This window comes from Pongo abelii, chromosome 7 (genome assembly GCF_028885655.2).
Source record: "Pongo abelii isolate AG06213 chromosome 7, NHGRI_mPonAbe1-v2.0_pri, whole genome shotgun sequence".
NCBI classification, from domain to species: Eukaryota; Metazoa; Chordata; class Mammalia; order Primates; family Hominidae; genus Pongo; species Pongo abelii.
Genome location: NC_071992.2, coordinates 12200786 through 12217896, shown reverse-complemented (window position 1 = coordinate 12217896; position 17111 = coordinate 12200786). Strand labels below are relative to the sequence as shown.

The 17111-nt window shown below is 45.1% G+C and overlaps 1 protein-coding gene across 12 annotated transcripts in view; it reads left to right on the top strand.

The window, feature by feature from the left end:
* The window catches only part of MSRA (methionine sulfoxide reductase A), a 385886-nt gene that overhangs the window by 291089 nt on the left and 77686 nt on the right, over nucleotides 1–17111 (top strand). The window lies entirely within an intron of this gene.

The following is a 17111-nucleotide window of genomic DNA, read 5'->3' as shown; positions in this document are numbered from 1 at the left end:
GATTTATAAATAGGGAATGGGCTCCAGGAGGAAGATCACTCCTCCCTTTCTCCTCATTCCTTATCTTGCCAATATCACATTAAAAGAATATGTCACTAGTGTTTAATTTGTCAAGATCGGGGCTAATGGTTGAGGATTTTTTGTGGTTCCTTCTGGTGGCAGAAACACATTTGCAAACACAGAATCTTTTAATAAAATAGCAAGATTTAGTAGGAAAGAAAAATAGTGTGAGGAAAAAAAAAAAAGGACCTGATTTGAGGAACATTATTATGCCAGAGACACTTGGTTGACTTAAACACTAATATATTATTTTTACACATATTCACACAAGGGGTGCTGTGTGGTTTCAGGAATCCACAGAGCCTAACACCCGAGCACTTGTGATAGAAAAAAAAAAACTTTCATCCTTTTTTTTTTCATTTTCATTTCTGTTTGGCTTCTTTACAAAGTCATCAGTGAAAATTGCTGTATGGTTATTTTTCCCTCTTGTATTAACAGACCAAACTCAGTGTCTGATGTAGAGTGGAATAAGTGAGGGAAAGAGACAATATTGGGCAAACCCAGTGAAATTATGCTCTTGTTTATGTGAGTAGCCCTTACTGAGATTCAGCTTTTTGTTGCTCTGTGTAGCCTTTTGATGTAGATCCCAGAGTTGTAACTTACATGATAAATTACAAGTCTGTATTTATTCATACATTAGAGATAGGTTATTTTTACCATTGTGTGTGTGTATACACATTTGCTTGGAATCAGTGAATTTCTAGGCCAGATTTAGGCAATTTGAACTACCTTTATAAGCAGTTACTTGTCTAGACCCAACGTTTGCTGCAAACACAGTCTGGAGCAAAATGGGAATTAACATTTTTACAAAGACAGGCGTAGAAATTCTAATCCAGCGAATTGTTTCCTTCCTCTGGTAGCAGGGCTGAGTCCTACCTGGCTGCAAGGCTGCCATTCACCGGTGTAGCCCAGAAAACAATGGTAAAGACCACCAGAGATAAGACCAGCTAATCCATACCTTGTAATAGTACAGGTTTCGCAATTCACATCACCTGTCTGCAAAGGTAAACTCACAAACCCCTCGTGAGGTATGTGTACAGTCAAATGGGATCACTGCTGTCGCTAGGCCAGCAGCTCTATAAGCCTATGTCACTTTTTTTTTTTTGAGATGGAGTCTCGCTGTGTCACCCAGGCTGGAGTGCAGTGGTGCGATCTTGGCTCACTGCAAGCCCCGCCTCACGGGTTCACGCCATTCTCCTGCCTCAGCCTCCCGAGTAGCTGGGACTACAGGCGCCCGCCACCACACCTGGCTAATTTTTTTTATTTTTAGTAGAGATGGCGGTTCACCGTGTTAGCCAGGATGGTCTGGATCTCCTGACCTCGTGATCCACCAGCCTCGGCTTCCCAAAGTACTGGAATTACAGGCGTGAGCCACTGCGCCCGGCCAAGCCTATGTCACTTTTAAGATGAATCCAAAAAGACTGTGTGCTTCTAGGCTACAGAGAGCAGCATTAAGTCTGATATACATCAATCCATGTTCAAGCAGATTCCTGTCTGTCTCTGGAAGTTGGTTAATTTTTCTGGTCCTAATATTGAATATTGTCACATTTTCCTTGATAGTGTCATCCGGTGAATGATTTTTCATCTTGAACCTTATACTCCCCCTCTCTCAGCAGCTGGTGCGTCCCTGTTCTTCCTCAGCCGTGCCGGGGCTCACTGCACCCTCCTCTGCTCAACTCGCCCGGGTGCAGCCATCTTCAAGAAAACATTATTAAAGCATTATTAGTATGCAGCAAGGTGCCTTCTTTCTGCTAAATCAGTTTGTAAAGTGGTCCTCACAAATGCACACATTCTTTTTTATGACAGCAGGGCTTCGTGTTTCTGATGCAAGACTAATAAGACTTGGAAGTAGGGAGGTAAACTGGGTGGCCCAGGAAAGCAGGAGTTAGGGGAGTTGATAGAAGATAGGAGAAATGAACCTAAGGGATGATCAAAGAGCAGCCAAAGAAAAAAATATACTTAAGTGGGAGAAAAAGGCAAATAGGACGTGTGAGGAATTAGGCAGGAGCAGGAAAGAAAACTGTGAAGCAGTGTATGCACACTTGTGTGAAAGAGGAACCTAGAAAAGTGGGCCCCGAGAAAGCAATACTAGCAGAAAGCAAAAGGTGCTCAAGAATCATTGGATTCTTTATGTTGAGTGAAATAAGGCAGGCACAGAAAGACAAATACCACATGATCTCACTTATATGTGGAATCTGAAGAAGCTGACATCCTAAAGCAGGGAATAGAAAGGCCGGAGGCCAGGGTGGAGTGGGGAAGGGAGGAGGAGTTGTTGGTCAAAGGGTGCAGAATTTCAGATCCACAGGAGGAATAGGGTTTGAGATCTATTGCACAGCAGGGTGACTGTAGTCAATAATGTAGTGTATATTTCAGAATGACTAAGAGCACGTTTAACATGTCTCACCATAAAAAAACAATAGGTAAGTGAGGGGTTGGATATGCTAACTGGCTTGATTTGATTATTCTACATTGTATACGTATATTAAAACATCATGCACCCCATAAAGATACACAGTTATGATTTGTCAATCAAAAATAATAATAAAAAATTTAAAGAAGAATTGTATAGAAAGAAACACCGTTTTAGGATTGAGAAAATACTGTGAAGAAGTCACACAGAAATTCTCCAAGAAGTGCCACCTGTGTACTGAAAGCCCCTTTAATGGACTTTTGTGGTGCTTTGGTGATTCATACAACTTCAAACAAATAATTTCCTAACCTGCAAAATCGAGCTAGCAACCCTTGCCCTGATCACTCTCTTTGGGGGTTTTTGTGAGGCTCTAGGGAGCTGATGTGCGGGCAAAGGTTATAATCCAGAAAAATGTAAGTAAGGTTTTGGCAGAATTGGGTTGTGGGGAGCAAGTGCCAGGCAAGTTTCCAGTCCTTGCCAAACTGCATTTTCTAAGTGATGAAAGATCTGGCATTTTATTCTTTTCTATTTTTTAATTCACTGGGTTTGTTCCCTTATTCTTATGAACCTTGATTGCAGAGATAAGTTGAGAGTGGCTGACAGATGAAAATTTTCATTGATGTTCTCTCTGGCCCCTGCCTTTCCCAGCCCCTTGGCTTTGGAATGAAAACTGTAAGTCAGGGACACCCACGAAGCGATGGTGTTGGAGTTGCAGTTTGTAAAACTCTTCCATTACCATCTCTTTATCTGAGCATGGAGACAGGCCCTTTCTGTAACTTTTCTGGCTAAATAACTTTTCCTCAGAAGGCAACTCATTTTTGAAATTAGACTTGACTTTGTTTCCTGAGTTTCCAAAACCTGTGATTCAGGTCCACATTGGCTACTTTTGAATTGGATCTATTTAGATGTCAACATGTACAGCACAAGTACAATGAATTCAGTAATGCATTCAGTGTCTGTCCTGTTTTTCGTGGTCAGGATTTTTGTGTTTGTTTTATTCCCTGTAAAGCAAGGGGTTTTTTGTTGTTGTTGTTGTTGTTGTTTTAAGAAGGCGTCTCGCTCTGTCGCCCAGGCTGGACTGCAGTGATGCAATCTTGGCTCACTGCAAGCTCCGCCTCCTGGGTTCATGCCATTCTCCTGCCTCAGCCTCCCGAGTAGCTGGGGCTGCAGGTGCCCGCCGCCACGCCCAGCTAATTTTTTGTATTTTTAGTAGAGACGAGGTTTCACTGTGTTAGCCAGGCTGGTCTCAATCTCCTGACCTCATGATCCGCCCGCCTCGGCCTCCCAAAGTGCTGGGATTATGGGTGTGAGCCACCATGCCTGGCAGCAAGGGGTTTTCAATAAAGGCTGTCTGACGACTAACGAGAGGGAACATAGGGACCCTATGGTCTGCCCTTCTAGGCGGTTCTCAGGCCCTACCCCACCCAGGCCTCTGCTCTCCCTCTTCTTAAAATCTTCATGGGTCCCCAAGGCAGCTGCCCTGGCTGGCTTGTGTGTGTCTACAATGATGGAGCTATCAGCACTGCCATTTCCTGGCCCGTGTGATGTGAGAATATGAGTGGCCAAAAATGCTGTCACAGCCTGGGAAAGACACGGCAAAGGGGAAGAGGAAGCCTCTTGAGACCACGGAGCCACAGCCGCCCATTCCCAGCAGAGCTCGGAGACCACAGTGCCACACCTGCCCATTCCCAGCAGAGCTTGGTGCCACTCTCAGGTCTCCCAAGCTGACCCCAGGTGTCCATGCTTTTATGGGTTAATACCACCAGGGTGTTGAACTAGATTTTGACAATCAAAAAAAAGTATATCCCAATTCCACGTATGGTGGCAAGCCTATGAGCCATCAAATCAGGAATTATTATCTATCTGTCTATCTGAGACAAAGTTTTACTCTGTCACCCAGGCTGGAGTGCAGTGGCATGATCTTGGCTCACTGCAACCTCCGCCTCCCGGGTTCAAGTGATTCTTGTCCCTCAGCCTCCCGAGTAGCTGGGATTATAGGCATGTGCCACCACGCCCAGCTAATTTTTGTATTTTTGGTAGAGACAATGCTTCGCCATGTTGGCAAGGCTTGTTTTGAATTCCTGGCCTCAAGTGATCCGTCTGCCTCAGCCTCCCAAAGTGCTGGGATTACAGGCATGAGCCACTGTGTCCCGCCAGATTGGAAGTTATTATACCCACTTTATAAAGTGGTGAGGATGGCATGTTTTGATTCAATTCAAAAGATATTTACCGAGTACCTCCATATTCAAGGAAGGGGATGTGGAAGCAACGTATATACAGACTTAAAACCTGCAAAGGCATCAGCAAAGAGCGTCTCGCATCAGCTTCTCTGTTCACTTGGTCCCTACTTGTCTTCACAGAAGGAACAGTTCTTGTGTGATAATCAAAATGCTATTTCTTTGAGAAAAAAGATGGCCCCGATAAGAAAGACAACAAATACGTTGATGAGGAAGTGGCCTCCAACATGAAGTAAGATTTCCAACTGATCGGATCCTTAATTTAGATGCCAAGTGAGAGGTTGACTATTTGTAGGGCTCTGTGGATTCCAGAGCCCCACCCAGACCTACCGAATTAGGGTCCTTAGGGGTGGGGCCAGGAAATATGAAATGTTTAAAACTCCTATATTAGGCAATTCTCGCATTGCCATAAATACCTGAGACTGAGTAATTTATAAAGAAAAGAGGTTTAATTGGCTCATGATCCTACAGGCTTTACAGGAAGCTTGCTGGCATCTGCTCGGCTTCTAGGGAGGCCTAAGGAAGCTTCTGATCATGGAGGAAGGCGAAGGGGGAACAGGCACATCACGTGGTGAAAGCAGGAGCAAGGGAGAGATTTGGGGGGAGGTGCCACACATTTTGAAAGACCAGATCTCCTGTGCACTCAAGGTGAAAGCCGACTTATCACCAAAGAATGGCCCAAGCCATTCGTGAAGGATCTGCCTTCATGATCCAAACACTTTCCACTAGGCCCCACCTCCAGGACTGGAGATTACATTTCAACATGAGATTTGGGCAGGGACATATATTTAAACCATATCAACTCTCTAAGTGATTTTCATACAGAGCTGGGCTTGGACATCTTAAGGTAGTAGACTAGTACTTAGTCTTGGGCATCAGACAGACTTAGGTACCTGTTTGAGCCTGGATAAGTAACTTAACCTCTCAGCCTGTTTCCTAATCTATAAAATGTATCTAATCATATGAACCTCAGAGGTTGATGGTGTGACATAAGTGAGATGACATGTGCCAAGCTCCCGACTCGCGGTGTTCTATCTGCAGCCCTATCCGCAATGGGCATGAATGGGCAGATGATTTGCCCAAGGCATGTGAACATTAAACAGTCAGCTGTGGATGAGGAAGGCATGGCTCGGGACAGTGCCGGCTAAGATATGTCTAGAATCCTGTTTTCCATCAATGCATTTCCTCCCGTGACATAAGCTATGCCTCTAGTGTGGTGGGCTCCCAGCCCAAGGTTAGGGGCTTTGGGGAAGCTTAACCGTGAGGTCCTCATCTAGGAGCGTTTTTCCACTGCCATCTAAGCTGTGTGTGTCAGCTGGGTTCAAGGAGTTAAAAATATCTGGTTAGTAATCAGCTGTGCAAAAGCAACACTTTTCGTTGTTAAGTTCTATTCTTCAGTGTGTTGAGATTTTTCGGCTAATTTGTTTCCATGGGTCTCACAAGCATGGCCTTGAGCAGCAGTTCTCAGACTTTTTGGCCTCAGGACCTCTTTGCACTCAAAAATTATTGAGGACCCCAACGAACTTTTCTTTGATATTTACCAGATTAAAAATTAAAACTGAGAAATTAAAAAAACCCAAGCACACATTCATTCCATCAGCCATCAGAGTGATGATGTCGTCAAACTCCACGTAGCTTCCAGAAAACTTCACCTGCGGTCATGAGAGAATAAGAGTGAACAGGGAAATATATCTTAGCATGATGATAAGAATAATTTTGACCTTGTGGATCCTGAAAAAGATTCTGGAGGTCCCCGGGGGCCTCTGAGCTGCACGGAACTGCTGATCTTGATTGCGCAGATTACCCAACCCTGTTCGTTTGCCTCACAGAGAAGCACAGAAGTCAAAGCTGAGGCCATTGTATCACTGAGCAGCACAGCTGGGGCAGGGTCTTAGGGAAGGCCTCCGAGCCCAGCGCAGTTCCCTGGCCTTACAGACGAGGAACCTGAGCCCCAAAGAGGTAAAGCAATGCTCCCAAGCTCACACAGCGTGGGTGCCAAGCCCAGTTAATAACCCAGGGCTTCTGCCCACTGGGCTTGCCCCTGCATCCCAGATGAGTGGCTTAGGGACCAGGCTCCGGTGAAAGACAGCTTGGTTCCAGTCCCAGCTCTGCCACTGTGTGACTTCGGGCAAGTGTCTTAACTTCTCTGGCCTGAGTGTTCCCATACATAAAATGTGAATAATAAAAAATAGCTGCTTCCTAGGCTTGCTGGGAAAATTAAATGAGATAACGTGTGGAAAGGAACTGGCATCTCGCATAAGCATTACACACACACACACACACACACACACACACACACACATTTTAGCTTCACAGCTAATTCTTAGAGGGATACATTTGTAATATTATAGCAGTCACTACTTCTAGAAATCATAACCAGCTTTTCTCCATCTCTTGGTCTCAATTGTTCCTTTTCCCAACAACCTTCAGGGTTGCTCAGCAGCATCGCAGGGGAAAGGGATTCCAGGATCTGTGGTGAGAACACCGTCTCTATCTGCCTTCCCAACAGACTGAAGGCAGAGCTAAGATCGGACGTAATTAGTTTACATGTCAGACTGAACAATCCATGCTGTATGTCATACAGGAGTGATCAGTGTTTTCAAGGTGGAATGAAACCTCATAATGAAGCGGTGAATAGTATTATTGCAGTTGAATAACCTGCAGCATGATGTATGATGATTAGAATTTGTTTCTGGCATATGGTTTTCTTTTTCTTGTTTTTCCCCCAAAGTGGAATGTCTGCTTCTGTATCACCATCCATTTGCAAACTGCGTTTCCAAACCACTCTTTAATTGTCTCCTACATCAATTCATGGGAGAGCTTAGTGAGGGTAGGTAACCCAATGCTCCTTATTCAACAAATGTAAACGTAGCACTTTACATTTGTAAAGAGTGGGGGGTCCCTAGTGACCTGCATACACAAGTCAATAGATTTCTGCTGAAAAACTTTTAATATTAAAACATCATACATAAATTTGAAGACTTCATATGCAAACAGCAACAAAACCAAAAAATAACAAAGGTCAGAGATTTTAAAATAATCTCTTATAAATAACTAGTTTTATCTACCCAACCAAATAAAATAATCTGCACTCTGTGTGCTCTGCTACCTCAGATCCTGTTCAGACATATTTGGGTATCAATAATGAATGAATCAATTGATTCATTCTCAGTCTTGCTGAGTGTCTCTCTGGGAGATACCACTTGTGGCTCTTGTTTACCCAAAGATCACTTTGAAGATGGAACATTCTGTAGTCCCAGATAGCATCATCTTGCCTGGAACTGACATAAGATCCATATCTCTAAGCCACAGGACTAGAGCTTCTCCCTCTTGCTAAGGAAGTTGCATGTATCACCCAAAAGATACTGGCTTTGAGCTGAGAAGACCTGGATTCTCATATCGTCCCTTGTACTAACAGCAGTGTGATCGAGGCAAGTGCCTTGATTCTCTGGTCTTCTTTCACCCCATCTATACAGTGATCTCTCAGCAGCCGTTCACCTCTAATGGTGGACTATAGAGTGGTGGCTGAATCCCTCCGCCATCAGGCATTCAAAGCCAGCCGTTTCCACCGAGGCAGGTGGATCACAAGGTCAGGAGTTCGAGACCAGCCTGGCCAATATGGTGAAACCCCATCTCTACTAAAAATACAAAAATTAGACAGGCGTGGTGGTGGGCGCCTGTAGTCCCAGCTACTGGGGAGGCTGAGGCAGGAGAATCGCTTGAACCCGAGAGGCAGAGGTTGGACCAATCTGAGATTGCGCCACTGGCACTCCAGCCTGGGTGACAGAGTGAGACTCCGTCTTAAAAAAAAAAAAAAAAAATCCAGCCATTTGCAATGGCCTTGACATAAGGATTATGTTGCATTAAATAAGGATCATTAAGGGTCTGAATGAGCTAACTACCATGAGTTTGAATGAATCTAGAGCTTGATCTCAGGTTTGCATGTCAGGGATAGCTCAGTTCACCAACACATTCTCCATTACTGTGTGAGGTGGTGTACAAGACCTCAGGTTCACCCTTGGGCCTGGGAATGACTGCAGTGGACGCATTGATTCTTCCTTAGTGTGTCAGGTGTCTATCACAGCATAACAAACTACCCCAGTCATGGTGGCTTAAGACAAAAATAATTATTATTGTGATTCTGTGGGTTGGCTGTATTGTTCTGTCGATTTTGCCTGGACTCATTCATGGGACAGCATTCAGTTGGTGGGTCACCTGGAGGCAGGGCTCAGTTGGGATGATGGGGCTGTCTGGACCTCTCTCTCTCTTTCCATGGTCTTTCCCTCTCAAGGTTGGCCTGGCCTGGGTTGGCTCTAGAGATGGTGATGCCATGCTGAGCCCCAATTCCAAGTGCTTATCAAGCCTCTGCTTCCTATGCTGATGTTCCTTGGCTAAAACAAGTCATATGTTCAAGCCCAGAGTTAATGTGGGGATGGGGACTGCACGTCTTAGTGTAGATACCAGGAGGTGTGATTTGTCGAGGCTGTTAGTGTAATGGTCTTCCCACCTTAGCCTCAGTTTCCATGTCGGTTAGATGGGAATAGGTTACTAAGTATGTAAGGAGGGCCAGCCTGAGTTGAGGTGTTTTCCATGTCACATCCATTTCTAACTGAGTGTGTGATCATAGGATTCACATTCCTCATGAATAAAGAAGTCTTGGACCAAGTGATCCAAGGGTCCACCATTATCACCACCTGACTTCAACACACACACACACACACACACACACACACACACTTCTGTTTCATCTCCCACACAATGTAAAAATCAAATACGATTGGAAGAATCTTCAAAGTGGTAGAGGACTATACCAATGGGATGTATTATTACAAATAATAATTACGAAGAATTATAAATATATTTTCCGAAAACTTATGAGATGCTAAATATCTCTGTTACATATTGCACATTTAAAAATAATTACATTATGAGAAGTGCGTTATACGGGTTTCTGTTTCTTTTCTGGTGTTTTAAGCTCACTCTAAAAAGGTTTGGCAAATCAAGATCTGTTTGCATGAAACTAAAGGCACTAGAAGGAGACTAAAAGGTCAAATCTACCTTTTAGGTGCAGCCTGTATTCAAAATGGAGGCATTTCAGCTCACTCAAGTCTTTATTTAGTCTAACCACTTGGCAACCTAGTTTATTTAGTCTAATCACTTGGCAACCTACTCTAACCACTTGGAAACCTACAGCCTACATACAGAATCATAGTTCAGCCATCCATTCCTACCTTCCTAGTGTTTTTGTTTATTTGCTTGGCTCATTGTATTGTGTTTATGTGTAATGTTTGTGAGGGCAGCTCAACTGTGACCTCTTGTGCAGTGTTCCAAATTATAAAGTTCCCTAAGGATACCAGGCCATCCCTGGCCCTCTTTTCTCTTATATGTGGGCAAAAGCTGAGTGACTTGGGGTCCTGACCTCAATAAATGCAGTCTTATCCTCACCCATTACTTTGCTTAGTCACTGAACCTAGTCCTGAAAATATGGGACTATAGATTCAGAATCAGCTCTCAACTCTGTGTGGATGACTTTGCACTCAGCATGCACTTCATAGCCCTGCTCATGGCTTATAAGGTCCTCTCTAATATGGCTGCTGGCTCCCCACTCTCCTAAGTGTAAACACCCTCCCCCACTCTGGGGACTGTCCATCCCATCATGCATCCACTGTACCCCAGCCTTCATAACTCACATGCTGATATGGAAATAAATGAAGACCACCAAATGGAAACAAGCAAAGGCTCTTGAATCAGAGCTTACTACAGCCAGAGGGCCAGCCACTAGCACTTGCATTCGGCAGAGACTCAAAGGCAAGCAGAAGAGAGAAAGCTCCAGAGTGGAAAAGAGGGAAAGCCTCAAGTATGTCCTGATTGGAGGCTGTTGGCCTGGGGAAGTTGCAGGCAGGCTAACAAGATGCGGGGAATCTTGTGTAATAGGTTAGGGGTACATATTTGGCTTTCTTGGGTTAGTCCTAGAATTGGAAGCCAGGACAAAAGTTAGGGAAACTGTCAGGGAAATTATTCAAGTCTTTGCCATTTGGGGCTGATTGCTAAAGGGGTTGTTGTTTGGCTTCCTGAACTGGTGACTGTAAGCAGTAGGTTGGCTTCCTGGGCTGGTTGCTGCAGGTTGTGGGCAAAAGTTCTGTTTTTATATAATCAGACTAGTGTCCATTTGTATCTTCAGCCTCTTACCATTCCCCCAACTGAAGGTGCTGCTGTTGCTTGTTCTCTGTCCTCACAGACCCTCTTTCCACACCCCATCATTCTGGCTGAAGCCCCCTCCAGTGCGTTTTCACAGCAACTGCACTTTGATCACAACACATGTCCCTTTATTTTAGTCATTACTGGTTCATTTTCCCTTTTGGTCCAAACACTCCTTGAGGGCAGGGGTTCTGTCTTGTTCATCACTGTATCTTCCCTAGTCCCTTGCACCATGTCTGGCTCCAGTCAGTTTATAGTAAATATTGATTAAACAAATGATTGATGAATACCAAATACAGCCTGATAAATCTCCCTCTTTCCACCCCCTGGTCTGCATTTCTCCCTGCCTTATGGATATCTGCAACTGGATATCCGACTTGCATCTCAAAATTAACGTGTCTAAAACCAAACATTTGATCTTTCTCCTAAGTCATTCCTTCTTATGATGTCCCGATTTGTAAAGTCCCACCATGCTCACAAACACTCTGCCTTGTCCCCTGCAGCTATCAGTGGGTCCCCATCATCTTCATCTCTTCCATTTCTGTCCCATTTCTTTTTATTCCCACCTCAGCCTTTGTTCTGGTTTGGACTCTGACCTCAGCCTGCTGCCTGGTCACTGGGTTCCAGTCTCAGTCACCCTCTCGAATCCATCCTCCGCTCCATCCCAAAGTTCCACTTTGCTTATGCTTCTGTCTTATGGGAAACCCTTATGTGGCCTCGCGTGTCTCAGCCTAGCATTCAGAGCTCTCAACCGTATGAAATAATCCTGTCCGTAGTGCTCATTACTCCTTGCCACACACTTGACTTTTCAATCCAGTTGCCCTAGTTATTTCTAGGACATGGCTTTTCCTCCCCTCCTTTCTGCTGCCTTTACCACCTCCGCAGTCTAAACAATGACTGAACATTCCCTTGTCTCCAGTGCCAGTTATAGATACTATGCTGTACTTTAGTGATCGATGCAGATGTCTTCTTTCCCTTACTGAACTAAGCTCATTGAAACATCCACCCTAGCTGGTGCTTACCATTTATAGAGTAGGCACACGGTAAATACCTGTTGAATGAATGAATGATGCAGCTGGTCATTGCATCTAGAATAACCCTCACGTTAAGGTGGTTCATCCTTAGATGGATTTGGGATTAATGAATTGAAACCTGCAGTTAAGAGTTTGCTTGTAAATCATGAGACCATATAGACAGAGTAGCAGCATAATTATGTGTCTGAACCATCAGTGTTTACTCAGCCCTTCCTTTTGTAGTTCTAGTAAATTGCTTTGTATTTGAATCCGTGCTAGGGCCTTCTCCCCAGAGATTTTTTTTTCTTGAGGCCTACACCAGCAGCGTGGCCAAATGCCTATTTCCCAACTTATATCCAGAAATTATTGCCTTTTTTTTTTTTTTTGACAGAGTCTTGCTCTTGCTCTGTCGCCCAGGCTGGAGTGCAGTGGCGTGATCTCGGCTCACTGCAACCTCTGCCTCCTGGGTTCAAGCAGTTCTCCTGCCTCAGCCTTCCAAGTAGCTGGGACTACAAGCGTGCGCCACCACGCCTGGCTAATTTTTGTATTTTTAGTAGAGACCGGTTTCACCATGTTGGCCAGGATGGTCTCGATCTCTTGACCTCATGATCTGCCTGCCTCAGCCTCCCAAAGTGCTGGGATTACAGGTGTGAGCCACCATGCCTGGCCCTGGCTTTTCTTTAGTAGAAGTTCAGTTCATACTACCAAGGCATCTAAAATATTTATCTCCTTACTCATTAAAACTCGGCAGTTACACGTCATACTGGAAAGAGGGATAGGTTGGCAGAATTGGGGACCAACAGGTAGGTGGGATCTGCAGGGTCTTGGCAGGAGAAGGCTTGCTGGGGACAAGGCACATGAGTGTGCATAACGATCTCATAGACCAGCATGGTGGAAAAGAGGGAAACGGCCGCCCTATCGCTCATGAGATCTAAAAAAGCCTGCCAGCTTGGTATTTTGGTCCCTGGATTTATGTATCTGATGAAGATAAGACATTCAGAGAATGCCAGCCCCATGTAGAACACCATCCTAAGAGAATGGAATAAAAAGAATGCCGACAAAATTTGAATAATCATATGCGATACATCTATTCGTTCTAAAACATGATTAGATAATGCAAATTATACATGATAATCATAAATTAAAACAATTACAAATAACACAGAATACATTTATTGTTTAAATTGTTGAAGTTTATATTTAGAAATTGCTTTGGGTAGCATCAACATTGACTCTGCTGGAGGATTCACCTTTGCTGTCATAGGTGCAAAGCAGCCATTTCAAAGGGTTTTAATAGCAATCTGTGCTTCTGATGCAGTGAACTGGGCTTCTGCTCCACCGTGCTCTTCCCCATTCTCTGTGGTTTTATCATCCTTGGCCTGCACACGTACTGTTCCCTTTGCCTAGAGTATCTTTGCATTTTTTGTTTATTCTTCGGGGTTTAATGAAAACCCTGACTCTTCTGTGAGGCCACCCCACTTCCCTTTGGTGTTGCTTTTCTTCTCTGCTTCCGCGTGGCATCTTGCACATTTGCTAACGTGCACTCGTGACCTTGAACATCCCTTGAGCACAGGTCTCTGTTCCCCTCTGGGAGCCTCCCCTAGCTCATGCCTCAATGATGAGGAAGACCCTGCCTGAGTTGCTTTTGTGGCCTTCGTCCTCTCTATGCCTGGTACGGGGCCTGGTGCTCCTTGATTGGAAAGCAAGAAATATTTATTTAATGAAATGTTACTAACACAAGCTGAGGCTCTTTTAGTTCTAAGAAAACTGCCATCTCCCCATTGCTGTTTTGGCCCCTCTAGCCCTGTGTCCTTGATGTCTGTGACCGGTCACTCTTGAGTTCTCTCTGTGAGGCTCCCTGCTGCTAGCATGTTGGAGCCCAAGGGCATTGAGGGGCCTTCCCCTATCACCCCCTTGTGTTACAGACACACATTCCAGAGAGGTGAATCCTTGCTGAAGGTCACAGTTCCCTTCCAGCTACCGCTGAAGCTTGTGGCTTGGTTAAACAGGCCTCCCTGAGTAGAAATGATGGACTCTTCAGTACAATCTGAGAGACCTCAGATTGTACTTGAAACTTTCCATTCTCCAGCTGGGCCATTTGGGGCACTTCCTCTTTTTGTGTGAAATCATTAGCCACAATCCAGAGACCTACGAGTGGAATATGGCCTGCAGTCTTCATTTCTTTCTTTAAAGTTTGAATTCTGATGCTTCTCACAAAGATGCCTGCTTTGCAGATAGCTCTGGTCCCCACCGTCCATCCCCATAGTTACTGCATCTTTGAGAAACTTTGTGTTTTATACTCACAGCGCTTCTCAGCTTGCACTAGCCATGTTCCAAGTCTTCGGCCGCTGCATGCAGCCAGCAGTTAGAGTGCTGGACTGGACAGTGCCGGCTGGATGCTTCTACCTTCACTCATTGACGGTTCTTGCTGGCTTCAGAAGGCATTTAGATCTGACACTGTGGATGAAAAGGCCCTATAAAGCCCTTCCTACTCTGACATCCAGTGAATCTACTATTAAGATGGATTTTAGAGTTAAATGAGTCCAGGACCACCATCACTGTCTCACCGAATTGGAACTCACTGGTCAGCAGCCATAATGTTTGAACTGGAACCAGAAAATAGCTCTCAAATCTGCAGAGTCAGCTTTGCTGGGCTTCAGGCTGAGTGGGCTCATAGCTGGTTGGCCCTGTATCTCTGGCCTGGGCACAGTGGCTCCTTGCCAAGGCCGGCAACCCTTGATGGCGGCAGCACGGAGCAGACTGAGCCCCCAGCCGACTTACCCCCGAGGCCTCGCACCTTCCCCTTCACAGCAATGCGCCTTCCCTCTTCCAGTTCCCAGGGTCGCTTCACGCTGTCTCAGCCCTCTGCCTAGTCAGCTGTCAGGGAGGGGAAGTGGCAAGTCCAAGACAGCCAGAGGGCTTCCTACTGCATGCCCTGCCTGTGGCATTTCTTAAGGTGACAAAGAGCGTGTTTTTAAACCACCCTCCAAAACTCTTATTCCCCGTGAATTCTCTGCAGCTGCTCCAGAATTGACTGGAAAGAGAACCTCCGTTAAGCTGCCTGTGCAGCAGAAGGGTGTGAGTCAGACGACGTCCTGCCAAGTGCAACCTGAGATGCTTCAGTGGAAGCTTGTTCCTCGGTGGTGACACCTTGTCTCCACGCTCATCCATTCGAGTGAAAATTCATCTCTTTCCCTCCCAAAAACATCATGTAATGAATGATGGTTGCTTTTGGTCTGAAGGAGACTTTTTTTTTTTTTTTAAGACGGAGTCTTGCTCTGTTGCCGGGCTGGAGTGCAGTGGCGTGATCTTGGCTCACTGCAACCTCTGCCTCCTGGGTTCAAGCAATTCTCCTGCTCCAGCCTCCCAAGCAGCTGGGACCACAGGCATGCAGCACCATGCCTAGCTAATTTTTGTATTTTTAGTAGAAACGGGGTTTCACCATGTTGACCAGGATGGTCTCGGTCTCTTGACCTCATGATCCACCCGCCTTAGCCTCCCAAAGTGCTGGGATTACAGGTGTGAGCCACTGTGCCCGGCCGAAAGTGACTTTTATTTGCATAGATTATCTCTGTAAAAAGTGAAAGGTTTCTGTGAATGTCTGGTACTTATAAAATATCTTTGTAGGGCAGGATGGGAGATAATTAAACTACTTCCCCATTTAGACAGTGCCACCTGTAAGAAGACTTGTGGTCTGGATTCAAAGACGGTTATCCACAGTGAGATGAATAGAAGGCAGTACTTCTCAAACTTTCGTGTTCACCAAAGTCACCTGGGGATCTTGGTAAAAATGCAGATTCGGATACAGCAGGTCTGGATGAACCCGGACTGGTTTTCCTAATAAACTCCCAGAAGAGGCACAGGTTTTAAGGCTATGAGGTGCTTCTCTGGACCCTGGCTGTCCGACGGCCACATTTAATGAGAAGAGAACCCAGCTGTGTGGTCGTTGACTGTGATGAGGATCACACTGACTTAGAAAGTTATGACTTTAATGTTCCTTAGTCGAATCACTTAGATTTCTATATAAAACAGCAGAAAATATGGGAGTTTGGAGAAGGGAGAAATGAGCTGGATGAAATAACTTCCTAGCTCCTGATTGATCATTGGGCATCAGCTATTTTGTGTGCTGGTGCCGATGAGCAGGAGAACACGTTGTGAACAGAGTTCTGTCATAGCTGGACGAGAAGGAGATGTTGTAGGGTTCAGTTCGTGTAGTGAATTTTTCCTGAATCCTTAAATTCTCATACATAAAAACATATAGCTAAGAAGACATTACAATAATATAGAAAAGACTGTGTATGTATGTGTGTATGTACCCTATGAGAAATGTTTTTGCTGGTATGTGAAAGAGAAAATCTAGTGTTTGGAAAGAGTTCTCCACCGTGCTTTGGGACTACAAGTTCAGCTTGGGGCAGGGCAGCAGAGTTGAAGACGAGGCAGGGAGGGCAGAATGAAGCCATCGTCCCTGTGCAGCATATCGGGTGTTACTTTTATGTTGGTGAAAGAATGATCCGAGGAGCCAGCTTATCAATGTGGAGAAGATTGCAGCTGCAATTTGCTGGTTAGTCTCTGTTCTTTTAACGCTTTCCTGAAGTGCCATTTTGTCTCGGTAAAATGCTCCCTAAAAATACTCAAATATTTTTAGTTGTAGAGTACAAATCAGATCGAGCTGCACATTTCCCTGGTGAGCAAAAGTGATGAGTTTGTGTTCATTAACTCGAGGCCATCTGGTGCAGACACGCTGCCGTCTGTGAATCAAACGTGCATCAAACTCCAGGGATCAGAATGCGTGCCAGAGCCAGTGTTTTGGAGAGTCAACAACAACCGGGGGAGAAAGAGGCGCCGGCTATATTTTTCTTTTAAAAAATCAGCTCTGCCTTGCAGCATATCAGAGTGTCCCATGCTGCCCAGCTGATGAGCCCACTTGCAATCTCTCCATTGCCCATCTGAACTGTCTTTGGGGTGTGCTCTGAACTGTTTTTGAGGTGTGTCTCTGTGGTTGAAGTCATCTTGCCTGATACCATCTTCGTTTGGGTCGGGGGAGAGGTGGAGAGAGCATTCCAGTCCCTTTCTCTACATTTTTCTGTAACCACAAGCCTGAGCCACAGACAAGCGTGTGCATACACATACACACTCTCACTGTGAGACAAAGAATTGTGAGGCAAAGCAATGCTCAAGGTAGTTGACATGCTG